Source organism: Gymnoscopelus microlampas (assembly GCF_963454915.1).
Source record: "Gymnoscopelus microlampas genome assembly, chromosome: 13".
NCBI classification, from domain to species: Eukaryota; Metazoa; Chordata; class Actinopteri; order Myctophiformes; family Myctophidae; genus Gymnoscopelus; species Gymnoscopelus microlampas.
Genome location: NC_139950.1, coordinates 9983957 through 10000729, shown reverse-complemented (window position 1 = coordinate 10000729; position 16773 = coordinate 9983957). Strand labels below are relative to the sequence as shown.

The window sequence follows — 16773 nt, the reverse complement described above, 5'->3', positions numbered from 1 at the left end:
AGAGCTCGGGACGGGAGTGGGTGGTGGGTGGGCTGGGTCGGACGGCTAGACACCAGACTGCAAGAATCCGTGTCGAGTGAACGGCAGCCAAGTATTTCACAACCACTCCACAACAGAACACTAAACAGTCAGGCCAAATGTCAGCCTGTCAAAACCTTGATTAGTGATCGCCAGGTTTCTTTTTTTTAAATGCTTAACGAGTTGTCGGTGACGGTGCCTGTGATGATGCGTCAACACAACCTCCAGGTTTGTCAGAACTTCGAACAACGCTTTAGTTACCGTTGCATCATCCACGTCAACCACTTAAGCCCTATAACACTTTGTCGTATGACAAGTAGCTAAAAAATAGGCGATCTACAAGCTCACAACAACGCCCCTGGTCGCGTTCCACTACATTTTCCTTTACACCTATACCGAGTGTCCAAAACAGGGATTGAAAGTGCTTAGACGGATAGACAGACCGCGGGGGGGAATTCAGCCGCTAAAAAGGCCGCACTGCAGTTAAAGTACAGATACAGAGTAAGAGAAGTACTAATAATAATAATACATTTTATTTATAATGCACTCGCAAACGCACTATATTAGGGGCTTTCAACAGGGGTCCCACAGAGATTTCTTTTTTTTTTACTTTAACCACTTTTTGAACCCTAGCATGTCTATACTGAGGAGAACTTTAGCCAAAAAATAGCAGATCTACAAGAACACTAAACAGTCAGGCCAAGAGCTCACAACGCCTCGCAGCGCGAGGCGTTGTGAGCTTTTGTAGATCGGCTAATTTGTAGATAGCTTGTAGATCGGCTATTTTCGGTAAAGAGGTTTTGTTGTAGAAGGAAAAAAAGAGCAGACCAAGGTCAAGTTTACAAAGTATTGAGTGTGCAAGAGATTAAATGTCTGACACACACACACACACACACACAAATACACATTGACATGAATCCAACACTGATGATAGCGCTGTCAAACAAGTCTATGAAGCTATGAAGCACCACAATTTTATACAATATGCGGGGGGGGATCCCTGCTTCATCTCTCTCTAGGCTAAGGGGTCCTTGGTCTGAAAAACGTTGAAGATACAACGCACTAAATCCCCCAAAATCTCATGGCTGGTCCAGAGGTTGCAAACATAAGCAACCCTTTTTCTGCGGCAAATTGTCCTTATATTCCAACTATCGAGATATAAAGGTCATTAAAAAGGACAGTGTGATGTTGAATAAGAGGTGTATTACATTATGAAAACTCTTCACATGTGCTGCTATGATTTCATGCCTTTAGTTGCCACAGTTGTTTAAGCACAGCTCCTTGAATCCCAGTGCGTAATACAATATGTTTTAGCCGTCGTCTTTCCTCAACATAATTTAATGATAGGCAGATCAGACCTTTATTGATTCCGTGAGAGAGATTCAGTTGTCATAGCAGCACCACCACAGCATGAAACGCAGGGGCAGAACGATGCAGATGGAGATAATGACAAGCAGACTGCGTTATAAATTGGATTATGGCTTGTTTTTATTGTTCCTACGGTGCCTTATGCAAACAGCTACCTGTCATGGCACTGACACGAGTCCACGGAACCATGAGAAAACAATAAACGCACCTCCTTTGTTTTTTAGCTCTCCGTCGTAATGAGCAATTACCCTGGAAATCTCTGTTTCTGCACGGAACCAGCTGCTGCATTTTAACATCTTACTATACCAGCATGCAGACCGTGTGTGTGCGCACGTGTGTGTGCGTGTGTGTGCGTGTGTGTGTGTCTTGTATTTTCCTGGTCCTCCTCACAAGATAAACGGTTGTTTTGAGGGTTAGGATAAGACATTTAGAGGTTGGCTTTAGGGGTTATAGGGTTTGGAGTTATTCCTCGATTTATATCTGGTTCCGTGTCGAAATAGCATTAATAGAATTTCCGTAGTCAAATATTGATGTCCTCACAACTATAGTGATATAAACATGAGAGTGTGTGTGTGTGTGTGTGTGTGTGTGTGTGTGTGTGTGTGTGTGTGTGTGTGTGTGTGTGTGTGTGTGTGTGGAACACAGAAGGAAGACTTGGGGCCCAGAAGGAACAGGACAGACAGTGTGTGCGTGTGGGGAATACAGCCTGTTCAGGGAATCAGACACTCAGGGGTGTGTGTGTGTGTGTGTGTGTGTGTGTGTGTGTGTGTGTGTGTGTGTGTGTGTGTGTGTGTGTGTGTGTGTGTGTGTGTGTGCGCAGAGAGGCCCCCACCAGGGACCAAGACACCAGATGAAGCTGCGCTCACACACACCTGTTTCCAGGGGTTGCAGATTGCTTGGCCTGCGCTCTCTCTCTCTCATTCACAATAAATTGTCATGAGGGTTGGTTGGTATAAACCTCCTCTGGGGTGAACTCTTGCTTGCCGAGATGACTATATATATACAGCTGCTTGTTCTAATGTGGCTATATACTGGATAACACACAACGTGTCTTGTCCACGCGCTGATTGCAACCAACCACGCATTGCTGCCGCTCAGCTTCATCGCAAAAAAACGAACGTCAGAAGACCAATGACCACTTGGCAAGAAGAAACAGGCGATATTGTCCACAGACCCGATGTCGAAAATAGCAGATCTACAAGCTCATAGCGCGGCACGAAGCCAAAGTGCCAAGAAGAACCAATGTCCAGAACCAATAAAACTGGCAAGGAACAGGGTGACAGTCATATGTTTGCAAGAAAAATATATATTTTACCCCCATGCAATAACATCTTGGGCTATCCCCCTCACTGCTCCAAGTCAAGCTTATATACTCCAAACATCCATAGCTCGTCACTAGCTAGGATATAAAGTGTCCTTTTCTCTGTGTGTTCTTCTCGCTCTTTAACTTGTCTTTTTTTTTCTGCCTCAACTTGGCTGTATCCTCTCTCTTTAGCCGGGTGCACACACACACACACACACACACACACACACACACACAGTATAATGAAAGAAAAGAAGTCTCCTCCTCTCCTCTCCTCTCCACTCCTCTGCCCGGGCTGGCCTCATCTCCAGACGGAGGAATTTAAACGGGGAGGGAGGGTTGTTCCATCCAGACCCAGTCTGCCTGACAGAGACAGACAGACAGACAGACAGACAGACAGACAGACAGACAGACAGACAGACAGACGGCTGCTTCAATGTCAAACCCACAACAACGAGGCTTCATTCACGCAAACGGTGTTTTACATTAGTGTGGTCTTTTTTGTTTTGAAAGACAGCTCTCTGTAGGAATCGGTGTGATTTATTTCTCAACGCAACGAAAGGCAGCGACCGTTATAGGAGAGGCTGGTCGCCTGTATAACCAAGTGCACAGACTGACAGTACAATGTCATAACGGCACACGCACACAGTGGACGGAGTTGCTAGTAGCCTGTGTACTACTACTACTACTACTAATTGCATTACAACGGGCGGTCCAGTAATAGCACTGGAAAGAGTCAACGGACGAGCCTTCTTTGGGGGCTATTAGCTAACACACACACACACACATTCCCAGTTTAGCATCGACCAACCAACCAAAGCCAAAGCAGCAGCTGATCATCAAACCGACAGGCTATGTACACATACTTACACCCCCCCCCCCCCCCCACACACACACACACACACACACACACACACACACACACACACACACACACGGCGGTATTATTACGCGCAAATTGATCCCGTATATCAACCGATCAGCTGCGTTGGAAACAACATGCACCCCAGTTATAATCATAATCATAACAAACAGACCCACACACACACACACACACACACACACACACACACACACAGCAGCAGCAGCAGCAATAACCTGTCACTGCATGGGGGCTGTATTATTAGCAGCCTCGGATCAAGACTACCATAGATGTGTTTGATGGAGTCTGACATCTGCATATTATAGATACAAAAGTCAGACTCGAATGAAACAAATACATCTATGAAATGCGTCTTGATCCAAGGCTAGGGCTTGTATGTACTAGCCTGGGATCAAGACTATCCTATAGATGTGTTTGATCGAGTCTGACTTTTTAAGTCAGACTCGATCAAACACATCTACGATGGTCTTGACTCCTGATCCAAGGCTATAGGGCTGTGTGTATACAGGCTAAGTGCCGCATTTAAACAAGCGAAAGGCGACATTGGTTATCAGAGCAAATAAGCCTTGGATCAAAACCAATCATAGACCATCAAGACCACCATCATAGACCATCATAGATGTGTTTGATCGAGCCTGACTTTTAAAGTCAGACTCGATCGAACACATCATAGACTTGACTCCTGATCCAATGCTAGGACTGTGTATACTAAAGTGCCGCATTTAAACAAGCAAAAGGCGACATCGATTATCAGAGGAAATAAACACTAGCATGTAATGGCTTGGGGAAATCACGCTGCGTAAAATTACGCACCGTTTGACCCCTTATTCTCGTTGCAGAGATTTAACGCCGAACGATCGAGTCCAGAACGTGTCCAGTCCACTGTGTCCAGGCTACTGGACACGTTCTGGACTCGAACGTGCGAGTCCTCTGATATTTATCCACAAATAAACTCGGATCATGCCTCCACCGGTGGAGGCATGATCCGAGTTTATTTGTGGATAAATATCAGAGGTTCTGGGAGGTCAGCCTATTGTTAGTACTGTGGTCCTCCTGTGTGTGTGTGTGTGTGTGTGTGTGTGTGTGTGTGTGTGTGTGTGTGTGTGTGTGTGTGTGTGTGTGTGTGTGTGTGTGTGTGTGTGTCCAGCAGAGACAGATCACAGACAAACCCATCGCAAGATATAGAAGCAAAGCAATCAGCACTCATACACAGACACGCATACATTCATAGAACACACACATACACATGCACACACATTCATTCCAAAGCCCTCTGTCTGTCTGTGTGTGTGCAGCACCAAACACACAGACACACAGCAGCGATCATGTGGGAATATATCAGAATAAAACAAAAACAAGGCTGCGAACTGGAACTTACTTTACGATTTTTTTGGAAGAACCTCCACGGAACGGAACGGGGAGGAAATCCGCTTTTTGTAGTCACCAAAAAACCCTCGTGTTTACTGTGTGTGTGTGGCGTGTGTGTGTGTGTGTGATGTGTGTGTGCTGCCTGCGATCGTACCCAGTTCACAAAGACGACATGAGCGCCCAGAGAGAGAGAGAGAGGTAGAGAGAGAGAGGTAGACACTGTATGTGTGTATGTGTGTGTGAGTGAGTGAATCAACTACCGTGGAGCACGGCAAGTTGAAGTGTCAAATTACACTGGCTATTCAGTTACCACAGAGAGCCATGCTCGCTGGCTGCTGTCAAAGCGCGTCCCGGACTCCACGGAGGGGAGCCGCTGGCTGCGACAGACCGCTGTAATGTCTCTAAAGGAGCAGTTCACCCCAAAATGTCTTATTTTCTATCAATTACACACCCCATAAAAAATAGCAGATCTACAAGCTCATAGCGCGGCACGAAGTGACGCGCTGTGAGCTTGTAGATCTGCTATTTTCAAATAGCAGATCGAATAAATCATGGAATCAGGGAATCAGTGTGGCCTCATGATTTTTACCAGGTTGCAGACCTGGTCTATAGATATGCTCTAGCTAGTACTAGTAGTGACTTTTGCGTGACTTTTTCCTCATTGGCTGTTTTTTTTTAGCCAATGAGGGCTCAATGTACTCTCAGAATATGGGATCTAAAGACGACCCACAATACTGAGTTCGTCCACTGTATGTAACTCTACGGTAAGTGGCGCTGTTGCTCAATGTCCTCTCAGAATATGGGATCTAAAAACGTTGCCATGTTTAGTGAGAGAAATAAGCAACCTGGTATAATATGACTGTGTCATATCTTGTTTTAGTTTTTGTCGCATTTCTGGGGCAATAATTTGATGACGGGGCGGTTGGTCAGTAGGAGACTCAATTGAGTCGGACTCCACTGGTCATCAAATTATTGTCTCAGGAATGCGACAAAAACATCTCCACGATTCAAGGCTTCACAGGTTGTGTAATTGATAGAAAATAAGTATTTTTGGGGGGTGCACTACTCCTTTAATGCAGTGGTTTCCAAACTCGGGGTCGGGACCCCCAGTTTGGTCCCACATATGATTAGCTTAATGTGCAACATTGTTTTTCTCACTCAACAGAGTAAACAAGCCAAGTCAAACTAAATGTAATACAATTCCAGGTGCTTGTCAGGGTGGGGGGGTCCCCAGTTCAAATGTGATTATTTTGGGGGCTCCCCAGTTCAAATGTGATTATTTTGGGGGATCCCCAGTTAAAGATATAATTATTTTGGGGGGTCACGGCCTGAAAAGTTTGGGAACCCTTGATGTAATGTAATGCACTGGATGGATGCAGCTTTTTAAACTGACAGCAGTCTATATTAAACTGGAATGGACCGGAGTGGACTTCACATCCATGGCTACTTGTTTTTGTTTGCTTTCTGTAGCCTCAGTGTGGTTCTCAAAGATTTTCATGTCAAATTAAAGGGATAGTTCATCCAAAATTCATTTATTTCCTATTGATTAGTCACCCCATGGAGACTTGAATTCATGGATATGTTTTAGTTTTTGTCGCATTTCTAAGTCAATAATGTGATGACCAGCGGACCGGCAGGCAGCGGTTCCGATAGGAAACACAAAGTAGACTCAAAGTGTCTCCTACCGGAACCGCTGCCGGTCATCAAATTATTGGCCTAGGAATGCGACAAAAACAAAAGAATATCCTTGAATTGAAGTCTCCATGGGGTCACTAATCGACCCATCTAAAAATATTTTCTGCCAGGGAGCTCCGACCTCCCCATTCAAGATTTGCGATCAATTTCTTTTCAAGATTTGTTTGAAAATAGCAGATCTACAAGCTCACAACGTGTCGCATCATGATACGTTGTGAGCTTGTAGATTTGCTATTTTCAAATAGTTGATGTGGTTAAAGGCTTAGTATGTAGCTTTGCCCTGTCTTTATGTAAACAAAACAATAAATACATGTCGTTTTCTGCCCGCCATTTCCCTAGTATAGAGTAGTGTGGTGGTGTTTACCTGCAGAAACTCACCGCCCTCTCGCTGTATTTTGGTGTTTTCACTGTTTGTTTTGGTTGCCCAAAAAACATCCCCATCTACCAAAACAAACTGTGAAAACACCCAAATACAGCGAGAGGAATTGGGAAAAGTGCTCTCATTTTTTACTTATGTAAAAGTTAGCCTGGGACCAGACGAACCTGTGAGTGCAAAAAAAAATTGCACTCTGCGATTTGGGTCTGGTACCGCTCCATAGAGAATCCTTTTCCTGCTCCAGAAGACATGGGTAACCAATCAGGGCTCAGTATTCGAATATGGGACACTGTAATTGGTAGTTGGTTGTAGGGCTAACCAATTGCATCGTGGGCCATTGTTTTGATCCCGCCCCTTGGGAAAAAAAACGTCCTCATGGAAGCACCAGACTCATATCCACGCAGTGATATAGTCTGGCTACGCGAGGCAAAGTAAAAGTATCAATACTGCAATATAGAATTACTCTGTTACAAGTTAAAGTCCGGCATTCAAAATGTACTTGATTAAAAGTACAAAAGTATTGGCATCAAAATATACTTTAAGTACCAAAAGTAAAAGTACTCATTATGCAGAATGTCCCATTTCAAGTTCTCAAATGTATACAAATCTTTTGAGAATAGCAGATCTACAAGCTCACAATGCGTCGCAACGCTTTTTTCTTTTTTTTCCTCAAATGGCTGAAATGTATATAGGGCTGAAGTGGTTAATGTATGTTTTGTAATAAAAAAAATAATCTTCAAAGTAACTACGTGGTAACAAGTTTTCAAATAATTGTAGTGGAGTGAAAGTACAATATTTGCCTCTGAGATGTAGTGGAGTAGAAGTAAAAGTATTGGAAATTGGGAAATACTCAAGTAAAGTACAAATACCTCAAAATTGTAATTAAGTACAGTACTTAAGTAAATATACTTGGTTACTTTCACCACTGGCGAGAGGGCAGTGTGTTTCTGCAGGTAAACACCACCTCTATGCCTATATATACTGATTCTGATGCAATATTAACACATTTCGCTGGGGACCCCCTGGAACACACCCAAGGACCCCTGGGTGTCCCCGGACCCACACTTTTACGGCTGCTGTAGTATATTAGTCTGTTATTGACGATATTACCAAGACAACAAACAGTAATTAACCTATTATAGCCTATGTTTTGTGCGGTTTGTATGGTTTTAGATAATCCAGTATAGCTATTGAGTATAATAAAATATAAATTCTTCTTTCTGTTCTTCTTATATTTTATTTAAAATATTAATAATAAATAACACACAGACAGTACAGAATTGCTATGTTGTTTTCGATTATTTCATCATCATTATTTATTTGACTTTACTTTTATCTTCTGTGTGACATTGGCATACCCCCCCCCCCCCTCTCCCTCTCTCTCTCTCTCTCTCTCTCTCTCTCTCTCTCTCTCTCTCTCTCACAGCATTTTTATGGGTCGCGGGTAAATATCCCCCTTTTGTACGTTTTCTAGATATATGTGTTCAATCAAACATTTAGAAATCACTGTAAATCACATTATTGAAAAGAATTTCAGAAACAAAAAATAAATACAACACTTAAGAAATAGTGAACATTGCAGAGTTTGTTTCACTATTTATTTAAGAATGTATTTATTTAATCATGTGTTTATATATTTATCCTATTAATACTATATTAATACTGTACTTCACACCAATGACATGTCACCAAATGTCTCTCTCTCTCTCTCTCTCTCTCTCTCTCTCTCTCTCTCTCTCTCTCTCTCTCTCTCTCTCTCTCTCTCTCTCTCTCTCTCTCTCTCTCTCTCTCTCTCTCTCTCTCTCTCTCTCTCTCTCTCTCTCAGCTGTATGTATGGATCAGGCTCCGTGTTTTGCGGATCACCGCTCTGCGATGGAAGCCTCGGAATAACAAAGACATGTTTGAGACTAGCAGCCAGGGTTGCCATGTCCGCTTATTATAAGAGACTTTAGGCATCTTTTTCTATAAAGTTGCTTGTAAATATTGGTTAGTTGCGGGTTGCGTTTTTTTGGGGGGTAAGGTGTAGTTGCTTATTTGGCTTGTTTCCATTTAAAACAGTGGTTCTCAAATATTTTCATGAAAATGTTTTGTGCCCAGGGGCATTTGTGTTAGAATGTTTCAGAAAAAATAAAAAATAAAGTTAGAAAATAGCAGATCTACAAGCACACAGATCTGGTGGTGGTGAGCTTGTAGATCAGCTATTTTCACACAAAAAAATAAATTAAGTGCTCATGTGGCCTAAGTTGCTTCTTTTGGGCTTGTTTTCCTAGACCTCTGGTTGCTTATTTCTCTCACAAAGTATGGCAACGCTGAGCAGAGGCAGCAGTGAGTGGTGGTGGTGGCTCTACAGCGGTGACGTCAAGGAACAATGTCTCTCCTCCCGACACGCACGCACGCACGCACGCACGCACACGCGCCGAAGGAAGCACGCAACTCTCTCTCCTTAGCCAGTCAAGCAAGGCTGAACTGCCCAGAGGGAGGGCAAGAGTTCCTAAAGCTGGAGTAAGAGCATCTGATAGAATCAGTCACTGCTCATGCTGTGACCCTCTCTCTCTCTCTCTCTCTCTCTCTCTCTCTCTGTCTCACTCTGTCTGGCTATATTTGCAAAAACAAACAATAAGGATGGATACCACAGGGTATTGGGGGAAAAACACATTTAAATGACATCAAGAGGACATTGGTAAATAGGCTCTATGCACAGCAGCCATATTATCACTTCTATCACAGGTGTTACTAATGAAGGCTCTGTTCCATTTAGTGTAGCACAGTGGTTTCCACGACCGCCATAACTCTGAGAGTGTACAAATGGAACCATTTGGTTCCATTTGTACACTCTCAGAGTTACACACCTGTAAGGGGCCATTTGGAAGCCCATGAGGGTCCCTGGACCCCAACTGTAGACTCACATGTGTAGCAGAGTGTTTCCAGTGGGCCAACATGCACAATATCAGCACCCTGACTCTGTTTGACCAGAATGGAACAGAGCCTTCATTAGTATAATTGGCAACACCTGTGGATGTCTTCATAATATGGCCTATTGGGGGAAAACACATTTAAATTACATCAAGAGGACATTGGTAAATTGGTAAATGGTAAAAATGTGCCTTCATTCAAAGCGCTTTACAATGTGTATTACATTCACACACACACACACACACACACACACGGTAACCGCCTTCCATTCCGACATCTTTCTACTCCGACTTACCCACACACACACACACACACACACCTTCTCAGTGCCTTGCTCAAGGACACTTTGACACTAACCTGCAGGGCGAACCCGCGGGAACCTTCTCCCGTTTCCCTAAAAGCAGCCACTCTACCTCCTGAGCCCCTGAGAAATCTTCACACTTTGTACAATTATTCCTTGAAAATAGCAGATCTACAAGCGCGTAGAGCGGCAATTTTCAAATAGCCTATACAGGCCTATATATGGATAAAGTAATTCAACTGATTTTGATTTTGACACAATATATTAACTCATTTTGCCCCGGGGGACCCCCTAGAACCCTCTCACTCAAGGACCCCCCCCCCCCCCCCCCGGACGGACCGCCCACCCCAGCCCACTTGGAGAACATCTGCTTTAAAGCAGCTATGTCCGGTGTGGCTATCTTGCTCGCTCATAGGTATAGCGTGATGTTCCGGGTTCTCTTTTAAAAGGGAATGATAATTTGCCACGAGGGGGCTAACTGCCCTGCCATCCTTAGCTTCCTGCCTGGAGGGTTTCTGACACTGATGGAGCAGCACGGGGGCCGGAGCAGGGACAGCAATGGAATGGGTGGGGGTTTGGGGTGGGGGTGGTGTTAGGTGGGTGGGGTGGGGTGGTGTTATAGGGTCTATTGCAGGGGAGGAGGGGTTGGGCCCGGACCAGCCCAGGCAGCCTGGCTGCCTCTCATACGGTATCAGCTTGTCTCAAGGACGGTGGTGGAAGAACTAAATACTCTTATTTGGTACATATTATGTAAAAGTAGCAATACCACAGTTATGTAGAAATACTCCGTTACGAGTACAAAAGCTTGTGTTCAACATTTTTACTTGAGCAAGAGTACAAAAGCATTGGTTGCTTGGCATCCCAATATACTGACAGTACCAAAGTAAAAGTAGTCATATTTGGTCAAATATCAATAGCTTTTAGATCTAGTATACTATTCAAATAGCCTAGTATAAAATAGGGCTGGTTTTGTAATATGAATGATCATTTCAATCCGCAAAGTAACTCCGCAAATTAAAGTTTTCAAATAATTGCAGTGGAGTAAAAAGGTACAACGTTTACCTCCGACTCTGATGTAGTGGAGCAGGTGTATACAGTATTAAACTGAGCATTGTACTTAAGTCCAGTACTTTGAGTACATGTACTTAGTTACGTTCCACCACCACTGGGTAGGGGGTCTATTGCAGCCAGGGGGGTCCCGGTCGTGCCCCAGCCCCATGCCTCTTGTCACCATACACAGCCATGCTGTCTCAAGGACACCCTGGCCGCAGCAACCAAGCTCTTCACAGTGACGAGGACAAATGTGGCCGGTGACATCACCGGCTTCGGCAGTCACTCATCTTTATTTCGGGGGGCCGGTTCTTAGAAGGAGATTGTGTGCGTTTCAGAGAGAGAGAGAGAGAGAGAGAGACGGAGTGAGAGAGAAAGAGACAATAAGTGTGTGTGTGTGTGTGTGTGTGTGTGAGAGGGAGAGAGGGAGGGAGAGAGCCGGAGAGGACAGGCGAGCGTTCAATGTCAAAGTGCTCTAGTGGTGAACTCATGATGGGATTCTTTCTCGGGGGGTAATGGGCTCTGTCTGTGTGACCGGTGTGTTAGCTCTCTCTCAGACCATTTTCTATTGCTAATGTTTTTCACCTGTCACATCCTCGTTGCCGTCGGGTGGAAAACCTCGCATGTCCAAAACCACTCACTTTTCAGGAAATAGAGGAGGGGGAGGGGAAAGAATCATGTTTTCCAATGGATTCAGTGTAGTTATTATTTAGTCACAAGTTTATAATACTACTTTCCATTGGTTAAATATTAACCACGATCACTTTCAAAACAGTGAAATCATCAGATCTACAATGTTACTATGCAGTGCCACGTGAGTTACCCCTACTTTTCGCGTGACACTCTTGTACGGCGAAGTAGGGCATTAATGTATCTATGGAAAAACAAACCCTGCAAAGTTGAAATATGGAGATACAAGGTTTCTGCCTGACAGCTAGCTATGGCTGTCATATTATATCGTCTCTGTCGGGCGGAATGTCCAAAACCTTTCAGGATCCAAATTCAGAAACAGCAAAAGTAGCAGATCGACGAGCTCGAAACGCGCCGCTTTGTGACACTTTTTCGAGCTTGTAGATCTGTTTTTGATGCTTTTGTTTGACTTTGTAGGATGACCGAAAAGGACGTTAATTTACGAAAAAGCACAAAAATGTAGAATATGGAGATGAGAGGTTTCTGGCCCAAGAGCGGACCATGTCAGGCATCTTATGTATGTATGTATGCTCTTATCCCCCCCCCATATCCTTGAGGTTTTCTTGTTGTCGAGACAATCCCAACCTTCAGCGGATTACTCCTCTATGGTCAAGTCCAATAGAGGCTTCCCTGTAACCATAGCCTTAAAGCTTTTGGGATCAACAACTGATGGATCCTTTGTAAGGCCACTCTAGACTTTCAGTCGGATCATAATATTATCTGCCGTGGCTCATCCATCATGTATTATTTTAATGCCATCTCGAGACGAAAAGGTCCGTTACGGGTGTCAAAGCAGTCTGCAGGCCCGCTCACTCAGCAGCCAGCGGCAGTCAGCAGCCAGCGCGCTTTAAGAATGGCTTGTTGTAGTGGAACTCAGTGGTGGAAGAAGTACTCTGATTGTTATTTATTTAAGTAAAAGTAGCAATACCACAATTTAGAAAAAATACTAACATTTACTTCAGATCAGATTTACAAAAAATGCCTACTTGAGTAAAAGTACAAAAGTATTGGCATCAAAATATGCTTACAAGACGACTAAAGTAAAAGTACTCATTATGAACGAATTGATTTTCAAAACTGAATAAGATCAAACTCAAAACAGCCGATCTGTAGTGGAGGCTATCTTTGAATAGATGAAGAATAAAAAACAAGGCCTGTAGTGGAGTAATAAGGCTCGTAGTGGAGTAAGAAGGTTTGTAGTGGAGTAAGAAGCACAATATTTGCCTCTGAGATGTCGTGGAGCAGAAGTCTGAAGTATTGAATAATGCACACAGACGAGTAAAATAAAAGTACCTCAAAATTGTACTTTAAGTAGGCCTACAGCACTTGAGTAAACGTACTTAGTTACTTTCCCCCCATTGAGTAGAACTCATCACATTCATAGCAGCGAACGAAAGGCAAAGTGGCTCAGCCAGCTTTTTCCAAAACAATATTGCCAGATGGCTGCCAACAAGATGGATGGATTATAGACGAGGCGACTTTGGGCTTCGACTTGGCTCAGGCTATAATTTCATACAAGCACTGATTCAAGGGGCAGAGCGAACGCATCAAAGGAGAACAAAGGGAAAAAAGCTTTTTACCGCAACGCGCTCCAGCGAAGGTTAATGCACGCACACACACACACACACACACACACACACACACACACACACACACACACACACACACACACACACACACACACACACACACACACACACACACACACACACACACACACACACACACACACACACACACACACTGCCATTGTTGCTGGGGTCTATCAAATCAACACAATGAGGACTGGTTACACACAGCGTAATGGCGCTCCGTCCCACACAATCAATTTAGAGACGATCGGGTTCTTTAACTCTCGTTAAGACGGTGGAATTGCGTACGTTTCATCATCGGGCCACTTTTGCTCCGAGGCTTTCCTGGTGACTGCCAAGGCTATACCTCTAAAGCAATGCTTCTCTCTCAAATGGAGCCCCCCCAGTATTGGAATCAATAGGCCTATACTTACTGTAGCATGAAAATCATTTTTAACCACTTTAACCCTGTTTTTTATATTTGGGCTATTCGAAAGTAGCTGATCTAAAAGCTCACAACGAGCTACGTGTTTGTAGATCTGCTATTTTCAAAACATTGAAAAACTCTTGACCAATTGTGGAAATTCATTAACAACAGAAATCTTCTCTTGTACGGGGTGGTGGGGGGTCCCTCCTGGCAGGCTGGCGCTAAATCTTTTCGGATGCGGGGGGGTTTCGATCCGCGGCCAAATACATGATACACACACTCACACAACGTCAATGTGGGGGTCCTTGACATGAACATGCTTGAGAACCATTACTGCTCTGAAGTGTGTGTGCGTGTGCGTGTGCGTGCGCGTGCGTGCGTGCGTGCGTGCGTGCGTGCACACGTGTGTGTGTGTGTGTGTGTGCGTGCGTGTGTGTGCGTGTGTGTGCGAGAGTGTTTGACAGAAGCAGGGGGGAGTGATGGATGTTGCAGGGGGTTCATATGGCTACATGATGGAGGGAGACTTTCAGCCGCGCTGACATCAGCGCTGCCGTTCACACAGAGGTTTGATGCTTGTTTACAGACAGTGCCACCCTGCTGTCTCAGACCTAGAGGGCTCCCTGCCGCTGGAAACCCCACAGAGAAATAACTAATACACTCTCTCTCTCTCTCTCTCTCTCTCCATTGGCAGGGTTTGCAGTCAGTCAGTGAGCAAGCTTCCTGCAACGATATACACAAGTCAAATCTGTAGGTAAAACAAATGGTGCATTTATACAGCACATTTATCCAAGGTGCGAGTGTGCATTACATTCGCCCACAAGCCGCGGAGGAAACCTGCTCATCGGGAGCAGTTATAGGGGTTCAGCGCCTTGCTCAAGGACACTTCCGACACTAACCCAGGGGGAGCCCATGGGGATCGAACCAGGAACCTTCCGGCTCACATTTTGATGGCGCTGTGGTGTGCGTGGGTCCTACTAAATAACATATCGTCGCTGTCTGGCAGAAACCTCTTATCTCCATATTTCAACTTTTCGTGTTTTTTTCCCCCGTAAATTAACGCCATAGTGGATCATCCTACAACGTCACACAAAAGTAGCAAAAGTAGCAGATCTACAAGATCCACTTGTAGGTCTGATCTGCTACTTTTGCATTTTTTAAATTTAAATCTTGAAAAGCAACAGTTTTGGACATATGAGGTTTTCACCCGAAAGCGACGATATATATGTATGTACGCAGTACACTGTACAGCCTATATACACTGTATGTGCATGTACAATGCATTTATGTGTGCATAATAGGCTCTATGCACAGCAGCCATTTTGGAGAAAAATTGGGCCTCTTCTTACTTCCTTCACAGGTGTTACCAATGATACTAATGAAGGCTCTGTTCCATTCTGGTCAAACAGAGTCAGGGTGCTGATATTGTGCATGTTGGCTCACTGGAAACACTAGTGGGTCTCAAAGTGTGGTCCAGGGACCCTCATGGTTCCTTGAGAGGGTGTAACTCTGAGAGTGTACAAATGGAACCAAATGGACCCTCCCGGGTCCATTTGGTTCCATTTGTACACTCTCAGAGTTATGGGGGTCCTTGAAATTAAAAAGTTTGAGAACCACTGTGCCACACTAAATGGAACAGAGCCTTCATTAGTGTCATTGGTAGCACCTGTGAAGGAAGCAAGGTGTGTGTGCAATCTTAATCGTACTGTATACGTAAAGTGTCAGGTGCCTGTGTGAGTGTGAGCGTGTGTGAGTGCTTGCGTGTGTGCGTGTATGTGACTGTGACTGTGAGTGTGCGTGCGTATGAGTGTGAGCGCGCGTGCGTGTCTGTGTGTGTGTGCGCGTGCGTGTGTGGTGATGTGACGTGATAGCAGTAGTAGTAATAGGCAGACAGGCAACGGGCCTACACACTGTAGTCTCTGTCAATCATTCATAAAGCTGACAGTGAAAGAACCAGGAGGAGACTTTAATGTGTTCAGGGCTGAACAGTAGTGTTACATACCGGGTGGTGAAGCTGCTCGTCTCCCATACATACAGAGAGAAAAGGCACCGAAAGGAGGAACACTATTTAAAAAAGAAAAGAAAAAACACAAGATGAGAGAAAAATCTGGCTGAGTACACTATTGATTCAAACCCTGGGCTGAGAGAGAGAGAGAGAGAGAGAGAGAGGAGAGAACGAGCAGTCGGGAGAGAGGAAGGGGGACAGAAAACAAATTATGCTACCGCCCGTTTTGTGGGAGCTTAGACAGCACTGTAGAAATGCACTCTCTCTCTCCATCTCCCCCCCCCTCTCTCTCTCTCTCTCTCTCCGTCTCTCCCTCCTGTTCTTTTCTCCTCCAGTGTTGTGTGGTACAGACTGAGCGCTGCCAGATAAGGCAGACAGCTCGGGCCCCATGCTGACTGGCTCGGTGCTGGCTGCATGGTGGGGAGAGAGCAGCAGAGAGAGAGAGAGAAGCAATCAATGAACGCTCCACAATAGAGCCAGCCAGCATCCAGATAGCTAACAGCTCCCTCAGGCCATGTGGAAGGAGGTGGAGAGAACAGGGGGATGATATAGGGAGGGAGGGGGGGGGGATAGAGAGGAGGAGGAGGAGGAGGAGGGTGGAGGGGAGGGAGAGAGGGAGGCGGGTGAGGGAAGGTTTGCGCCTTAAGACGTGGGTGGCATAGGTAATCCGTTTTTTCATAGCATTGGGTAGGGATATATCGTCGCTTCGTCGGGGGAGCAGAAACCTCTTATCTCCGTATTTTAACTTTTTGTGTTTTTTTTCGTAAATTTAACGCCCTACTTGATCATACTACAGCGTCACATTAAA

General features: G+C 44.8%; 1 protein-coding gene across 2 annotated transcripts in view; it reads right to left on the bottom strand.

Moving 5' to 3' along the window:
* zmiz1a (zinc finger, MIZ-type containing 1a) overlaps positions 1-5151 on the bottom strand; it is a 287660-nt gene extending 282509 nt beyond the window's left edge. For both annotated transcript variants that reach the window (XM_084076473.1, XM_084076474.1), the window contains exon 1: positions 4951-5151. The gene's annotated coding sequence lies outside the window, so the exon portion shown is untranslated. The remainder of the gene's footprint in view (positions 1-4950) is intronic.
* Between the last annotated feature and the right edge of the window lie 11622 nt (positions 5152-16773).